At 44.3% G+C, this 7,629-nt stretch overlaps 1 pseudogene; it reads left to right on the top strand.

Moving 5' to 3' along the window:
* Nucleotides 1-145: 145 nt before the first annotated feature.
* The window catches only part of LOC104981887, an 11,660-nt pseudogene continuing 4,176 nt past the window's right edge, over nucleotides 146-7,629 (top strand).

Genomic DNA, 7,629 nt, shown 5'->3' with positions numbered 1-7,629 from the left:
CCCCGCACTTCGGGTTCCCCAACGCTCTCACTGTCGCCCCGGGGCTCCCCCCTCCCCCGGCCATGGGCCCCGGGTAGCGCGCCTGGGGCGCAGAGTCCCCACTTCCCGACCCCGGCGGCTCCCGCCGCCCGCCCTGGCCTCCAGCATGCTGCGCCAGCTGCTTCTCGCCGCAGTATCCCTGGCCGGCAGGCTGGAGGCCACCAGCGGCTGCCAGCTGCCCTCCGAGTGGAGACCCCTGAGAGAGGGCTACTGAGCCGAGCTGGCCGAGATCATCCTGTGCCAAGGTTCTGGCACTGCACGAGGAGGTGCATAACCTGTACAACTACCCCCCCTGCCAGTATGAGGCCAGCCACGCGGGGCTCTTCTACTCTGCTGAGATCAAGATGCTGTGCGACCAGGCGTGGGGCAGCATGCTCGAGGTGCCCGGGGGCTCCAGGCTCAACCTCATCGGCCTGGGCTACTTCTCCAGTCACTCCCACACCATGGTCCAGGATTACTCCTATTTCTTCTTCCTCAGGTGAGCCTGCCACCTCTCGCCCATACCATCCCTTTGGCCACTTGGCATGGCCAGCAGAGGTACCTTTATCCCCAGCAGGCTCAGGAACTCCTCCAGAATCCTGTCTGGGCGATGTTAAGTGATGCCCTGGTCTCCCCTGGGCTCCTTCCCATTTTCTCCTGTTTCGTGCTCTTCATGTTGAGTCTACAGAGATCTTGGGTGCCTCTGGCTCACACTGTTGGAAAAACATGGATGGCTCCCATGCTTGACCAGGGAAGAGTGTTTCAGGCCAAAGCTCAAGGTGGTTTCCAGCAACAAACAGCCTATTCCAAATAGCAGAGGTTTATGTGGGGGGTAATGGGGGAAGAAGGCCCTGGTCACAGCGCTCTGAGGAGTATGAAGGGCAATCGGACAGGAGCCCTCTCTGGTTGAGTTCCATGCAAGTTGGAACTGTACTGCAGATGAGATGCCTGTAGATAAGAGTTCAGGCTATGGCATTTCCTGAAGTTGGAAATAAGAAAGTGGAACCCAAATTGAAGTGGAATTCTTATAAAGTGGATGCCTTGGGAGTTGATTGGGATGGACAGTGGTCAAAACTAGTCCAAACACCTTTGGAATCAGATGGTTGTTGGAATTCTGGGTCCGTTCTTCCTGTCATTTTGAGCAAGTTATTGACCTTGTCAAGAGCCTCACCTTCATAATATGCCAAACAAGATTGGTTGAGATTAAATCCTAGTAACTGATGCAGAACACCTGGTGCAGGTTAGATTAGGAATGTGTAGTTACTCAATCCTGCACACCTGTTTAAATGCCAAGAGGAGACTGGTGTGGAATGCAGCCCAGCTGTCCTCTTGTTTCACTCAGATTCACTCATATCAGCTGCCAGCAGACCTCAATGCCAGGCTCTTCCAAATAGCAAAAGTTTATAGAGGAAGGGCCTGGGGGCAGGGGCATTAAGGGATTGGGAAGGTGCTCACAGGGCTTTGAAGAACAGAGGGGTGAATTAGACCAGGCCTTGTCTGTTGGGAGACTCCTGGAATCTTGTGAAGTTCCATGAAAGTTTGTCATGTGGTCACGATGAAATGCATGTAAGTAAGCATTCAGGTTATGGTCTCACCTGAAGTTCGCAATACAAAACAGCAGGTGGAACCCTAATGCATTGGTTCTCTCCAGTTAGAGGAGGAGGGTAATACAGAAAATGGAATCTAAGGGATAGTTATTGGACAGTAAGTCCCAGTATGTGGCATAGCATTAAGGATATTTTAAATGGCCATGACCTTGGTCTGCAGACTAACTTTTAGCTCTTGAGATTTCACATCACTGAGAAAGAAGACAGAAGGTTCCACAAAGGGGCGTCTGTAAGCTTGCATGTTTTCCATATTAAAGCCAGAATATTGAAGTTTACAATACATGGCGTGCTTTGTGTTGGCTTGGGTGGTTTAGCCAGATTAAGTTGAATTAAAAAAAAAATACTGGAGAAGTACAGTTTCTAAATAAAACTGGCAAGGAATGAGAAAGTACATTCTTGACATGGAGAAACTTAGATTTTTACATGTCTTTATTTAGGGAAACCAGCTCTAAAAGTATTCAACAAGAAAACTTTATTTTCCAAAGTAAAAAGAGCCACAGTACTTAAGAAGACATTATTTTCTTTTCTGATTTTATAATGAAATACAGTTTTGTCCACTGGCTCTCTGGAAATCAGCCAGCTATTTCTTCTTTTTCTCTGATATATTTATAAAACGTTAGGGCAGAGATACAGAGTCTGACAATATTTCTATTTCACAGGGCTGTGTTGCCCTGATGTATGTTAACAACCACATACAATTGTTCCTCTGTTATTCTGGGCCCCTCGGACAGGAGAACAGATTCTGGTCAGTGCCACAGGAGAAAGTGGCAGTGGAGACTCCCTGGTGAGCCCCCAAATGCCTACTTTGGGCTGGAGTGCTGCTTCCATCTCTCCCTTTCCTTCTCTTGACTTCTCTATCCTGCCAACAGGTACTTTATGCAGGGTTCTGTAAAAATGTTAAGTTTTATACTGTGCTTACTCTGGGCCAAATACTTTACTTACTTTAAAAAAAAATGCACTTCTTACACCATCATTAAACAAATAAGGATGCTGTTGTCATCCTCATTTTATAGACTGTACATTTAAGCTTAGAGAATTTTAAAAAATTCGTTGTGTCAAACAGGACGTAAGTAGCAGTGATAGGACTTGAATCTTGAGTCATTGCAATAGGCTTTCCTTTGCCCAGGAAACAAGGAGCACTGCACTAGGAGAAGGAAGGCGGCTTGGGAGATAAACAAAGGTTCACCCACACCCATCCCCCAATTCACATGTTTTGAAAAACTTAAGGAGAGACACGTGCAGCGTGAGGTAGAGAAACAATCAGAGAGAGAGACTCCTCTAATGTGAGCCATGTAGATGTGTAACTGGAAGCTGCATGTAAATCATTGAAATTAGAATATGCCCTCACACTGCACATAAATATCTCACAAAGGTTTAAAGACTTAAACATAAGACATGACGCCATAACACTCCTAGAAGAGAGCATGGGCAAAATGTTCTCTGACATAAATTGGACCTTTGTTTTCTTAGGTCAGTCTCCCAAGGTAATAGAAACAAAACCAAATATGAACAAAGGGGACCTGATCAAACTTACAAGCTTCTGCACAGCAAAGAAAACCTTTAAAAAAAATGGCAACCTAAAGAATGGGAGAAAGTATTTGCAAATGATGCAATAGACCAGGGCTTGATTTCAAATATACAGACCATACAATTCAATAGCAGCAGCAACAACAAAAATAGTCTTATGGACTCTGTGGGAGAGGGAGAGGGTGGGGAGATTTGGGAGAATAGCATTGAAACATGTATAATATCATGTATGAAACGAGTCGCCAGTCCAGGTTCGATGCACGGTACTGGATGCTTGGGGCTGGTGCACTGGGACGACCAAGAGGGAGGGGAGGGGAGGGAGGATGGAGGAGGGTTCAGGATGGGGAATGTGGATATACCTGTGGCGGATTCATTTCGATATTTGGCACAACTAATACAATATTGTAAAGTTTAAAAATAAAATAAAATTTTTAAAAAAAATCAAAAAATGGGCAGAAAACCTTAATAGACATTTCTCCAAAGAAGACAGGCAGATGGCCATAGGCACATAAAAATGTACTCAGTGTCACTAATTCTTAGAGAAATGCAAATAAGAGCTGCAGCCAGGTACCATCTCCTATCAGGCAGAATGGCAATCATCAAAAACAGAACAAATAGCAAATGTTGGAGAGAGTGTGGAGAAAAGGGAACCCTCCTACACTGTTGGTGGGAAGGTAAGTTGGGGTAGCCACTATGGAAAACAGTATGGGGGATCCTCAGAAAATTCATAGCACCACCATATGATCCAGCAGTGCCTCTAGTGGGCATATCCCAGGACAAAACTGTAATTCAGGAACGTACATGCACCCCCATGTTCATAATAGCACTATTCCCAACAGCCAAGATATGAAAACAGCCTAAATGTCCCTTGATAGTTGAATGATTAAAGAAAATGTGGCACATATAATGAATATTACTCAGCCATAACAAGAAAGAAATAATGCCATTTGCAGCAACATGGATGGAACTAGAGATAATAATACTAAACGGAGTAAGTCACAAAGAGAAGAATAAATACCATATTATATCACTTATATGTGGAATGTAAAATATGGCATGAATGAACCTATTTACAAAACAGAAACAGACTCATGCATACAGAGAATTAACTTATGGTTGCAAAGGGGAATGGAGGGAGGGAGACGGATGGACTGGGTGTTTGGGGTTAGCAGATGCAAGCTGTTACATTTGGAATAAACAACAAGGTCCTACCTTAGCACAGGGAACCATATCCAATCTCCTGGGATAAACAATAATGGAAAACATATTAAAAAATGTATATGTATAACTGAGTCACTTTACAGCAGCAATTAGTGCAACATTGTTATTAAATTCTACTTAAATAAAAAAGGCGTTGTATAACTGGCAACACTGTCACAGTCTTCTGTTGACTCTCGATTCAAGATGGTACACCCCATGGGTGTCCAGTCTATACAGCTCTTGCTTCCTTTTTTTCCATTAGGATGGATGAGAACAATAACCTCTGGCCTCATGGAGTCAATTTCCAAGATACCATCTTCCCAGACACTCAAGAGAACAGAAGGATGTTTTCTAGACTTTTCCAGTTTTCAAACTGCTCACAAGGGTAGCAGCTGGCAACTTTCTCCAGTGACTGGGACATCCAAGAAGACACTAGGGTAAGAATTGGCTATACCCTGTCCTACAGCAAAATAATAAGATAGCTATGACTCATATGAATGTTGAGAGCAAGGGAGTCAAGAGTCCTCTTCCAAAGTCCAGATCAAGAAGTATTTTTCACCCTCTCCACAGCCCTCTCAGAAGTTAACAAGCACTGCTCATAAACTCTGGAGTCCTCAGGTGGCACTGTGTGGCATGAGATTCTTCACAAATTGAGGGGACAAGATGGGCTGAAGGCTGGCATGCTGTGCCTCAGTTTCCTCTTCTGTAAATTGAAAGCCATCATAACATCTGTATCTTAGGGTGGATGTGACGTGATTTCACTATGTAGGGAATGTCAATAGGTAAAGCCTTTAGTGAGGTGTTTGAGAGTAAGCCCTCAATACATTGAGCTGTTGTGACTACTTCTGTTGTTGATTTCAAATACTTATGTATGTTTTTACTTGGCCCTGCTGGGTCTTAGTTGTGGCATGTGGGATCTTCAGTCTTCCTTGCAGCATGCAGGATCTTAAGTTGCAGCATGCAAACCCTTAGTGGCAGGATCTACTTCCCATGGAACAATAGGATCTGTATCACTCTGGGCATGAAGAAAGAAAAGGCATCTTTCAGTCTGAGGCAGATGCTTGAGTTGTGGGGATATTTCAAGGACTATCGCTTTCTCTGAGCAGTGGCATTTTCGCAACTCAGCAAGGGGAGCAGGGATGCCGTGGCCCATTGCTCCCAGTGTCCCACCAAGATGTTTATAGGACCACGTGACAGACCACAGGAGACAGTTCTGATGTGGGTTAATCAACCAATGTGCATGTATTAGGCAGTTTCCTTCTTTTCCCCATCTGTGGTGCCCTTGGTGGGGGCGCTGTCTTTCTCTTGTCTGGTGGGTTGGCCTAGGGGAGTGGCCTTGTTCTTCCAAACCTCCTGCCCAGGGCTCCATGGCACCTGGAGGCTTTCTTCATGTTCTTTGCACAGAAACTGTTCTCATCATGGGCAAGTACATCCAACTGCAAAAAAGTGTTGATTCTTCCTTTCCATACATTGTCCAGGGTTCCTTCCTTAGGCCTGCCCTACTGACAATTCTCAACTCCCTGACCCCTCTTCAAGATTTGCCAACATTTTCTGAGTGCTTGTCATGTATTTCACTCCCCACATGGATCTAAGCACCTTTCTTTCCCCCTGCCCCACTCTTTTTTTTTTTTCCCTACCTGACTCTTAATCTGTGCCAGCGCCCACTCCACATTGAACTGGACCCACCAAGTAAAAGGCTGAGTATCCCCAGCCTGGGTCAGACCCTAGCATGTTCCAATTAAATCTTTTTAGTCTTGGTCCTGTGGTTCTCCATTTTGTGGGATTTTTGCTTCATGTACTAAATCCTTGGTAATAGTACATTGATGTCAAGAGATCAGATATTGATCCAAAAATACCTCACAGATGAGCCCCAAACTCTTTAGATATATAACTGATTAGCCCTGTGGTCACACAATGAAGCTATTAACATTTTACTATAATTTGATTTTCCATCATTTGAAACAAATAGAACAATGGGACTGTGGAGAATTGTTTTAATGTGAAGGCAGTCCTATTTTGGGTGGTCAGATGTTGATCCTGGGAAGAATTCCTTTTCCCTTTCATCACCCTGGTCTCTTAGATAACACAGGGTGGGTATGTGTGTTTACACTGAGTCAGAAGCTTTTGGGGAAAGAGAACTAATTGTTCCAGGTTGCTGAGCTGCTGCAGAGACAAATTGAGGTGTTGATGGACTTTGTATGTATCACATCTTGGCTCCTTCTTCTGCCCCCTTTGAAAGGTACCACATCAGACCTGAGTTAAGTTAGCTAGTTCAATTTGAGAATTTAGGTTTAAAATAAAACTAAGGTGCTAGCATTTATATTTTATGATATTCCTTGAGACATTTTTAATTTCTCTGCAGTGATTATAATAGTTGTGAATTGAAAGTGTCAGAATTAGTGAAGAGTTAAGGGCAGTTACTTGTTCCTTTCTTGAAAAGCAAAACAAAACTAAAACTAAAAATTATCCGCTTTAAAAAAAAAACAAAAAACTTCTGTTCAGTTGTGCTGGATCTTTGTTTCCATGAGGACTTTTCTCTAGTCATGGCAAGCAAAGGCTACTCTTTGTTGCAGTGCACAGGCTTCTTATTGCAGTAGCTTCCCTCGTTGCAGAGCACAGGCTCTGAGCACATGGGCTTCAGTAGTTGTGGGTTGTGGGCTCACTAGTTTTGGCACATGGGCCTAGTTGATCTGCAGCTTGTGGAATCTTCCTGGACCAGGGATTGAACCAATGTCCCTGCTCTGGCAGATGGATTCCTATCCACTGTGCCACCAGGGAAGTCCTTTCTGCTTTTTCTGTGTGAAGGTGAGTATCCTGCTTTCTCTCCTATGCAGGGTAAATAAATCATGTTATGACACGAACAGTCTGTTTTTCCTAAGGTGATGGGTATTCCATCTTAGATGGGGTCAGAGGAGCTTGTTTGGGTCACCTTTTTATTCCAGTTAGACTCTTGCTAATGGGAACATGTGAATCCTTCATTTGTTCTGAGACCATTATGAATGGCCCTGGACGGTGCACATTACACAATTTCCCCATATCACATGCTGTGTCTTAGATGACGATGAATTCAGGGGGCACACTGATGAATTATCATCATTTCCACTGTTGCTTCTGCTCTTCTCTAAGTCCCCAGTCAGCTCTAACAGTGTGCTTATATCGTGGTCTTGAAGGGTGCATCTCCTCCTTATTCTCTTGAAGCATAACATGAATCTGGGACTCTAGGGTCAGTCTGGAGGTTAAGAAATGGAACCAGAGGAAAAGCTGATGTAGGGAAACT

The sequence above is a fragment of the Bison bison genome, unplaced genomic scaffold, assembly GCF_000754665.1.
Source record: "Bison bison bison isolate TAMUID 2011002044 unplaced genomic scaffold, Bison_UMD1.0 scf7180017864524, whole genome shotgun sequence".
Classification (NCBI taxonomy): Eukaryota; Metazoa; Chordata; class Mammalia; order Artiodactyla; family Bovidae; genus Bison; species Bison bison.
Note: the sequence above shows the minus strand (reverse complement) of the source record. Positions and strands in the feature narration are given on the sequence as shown.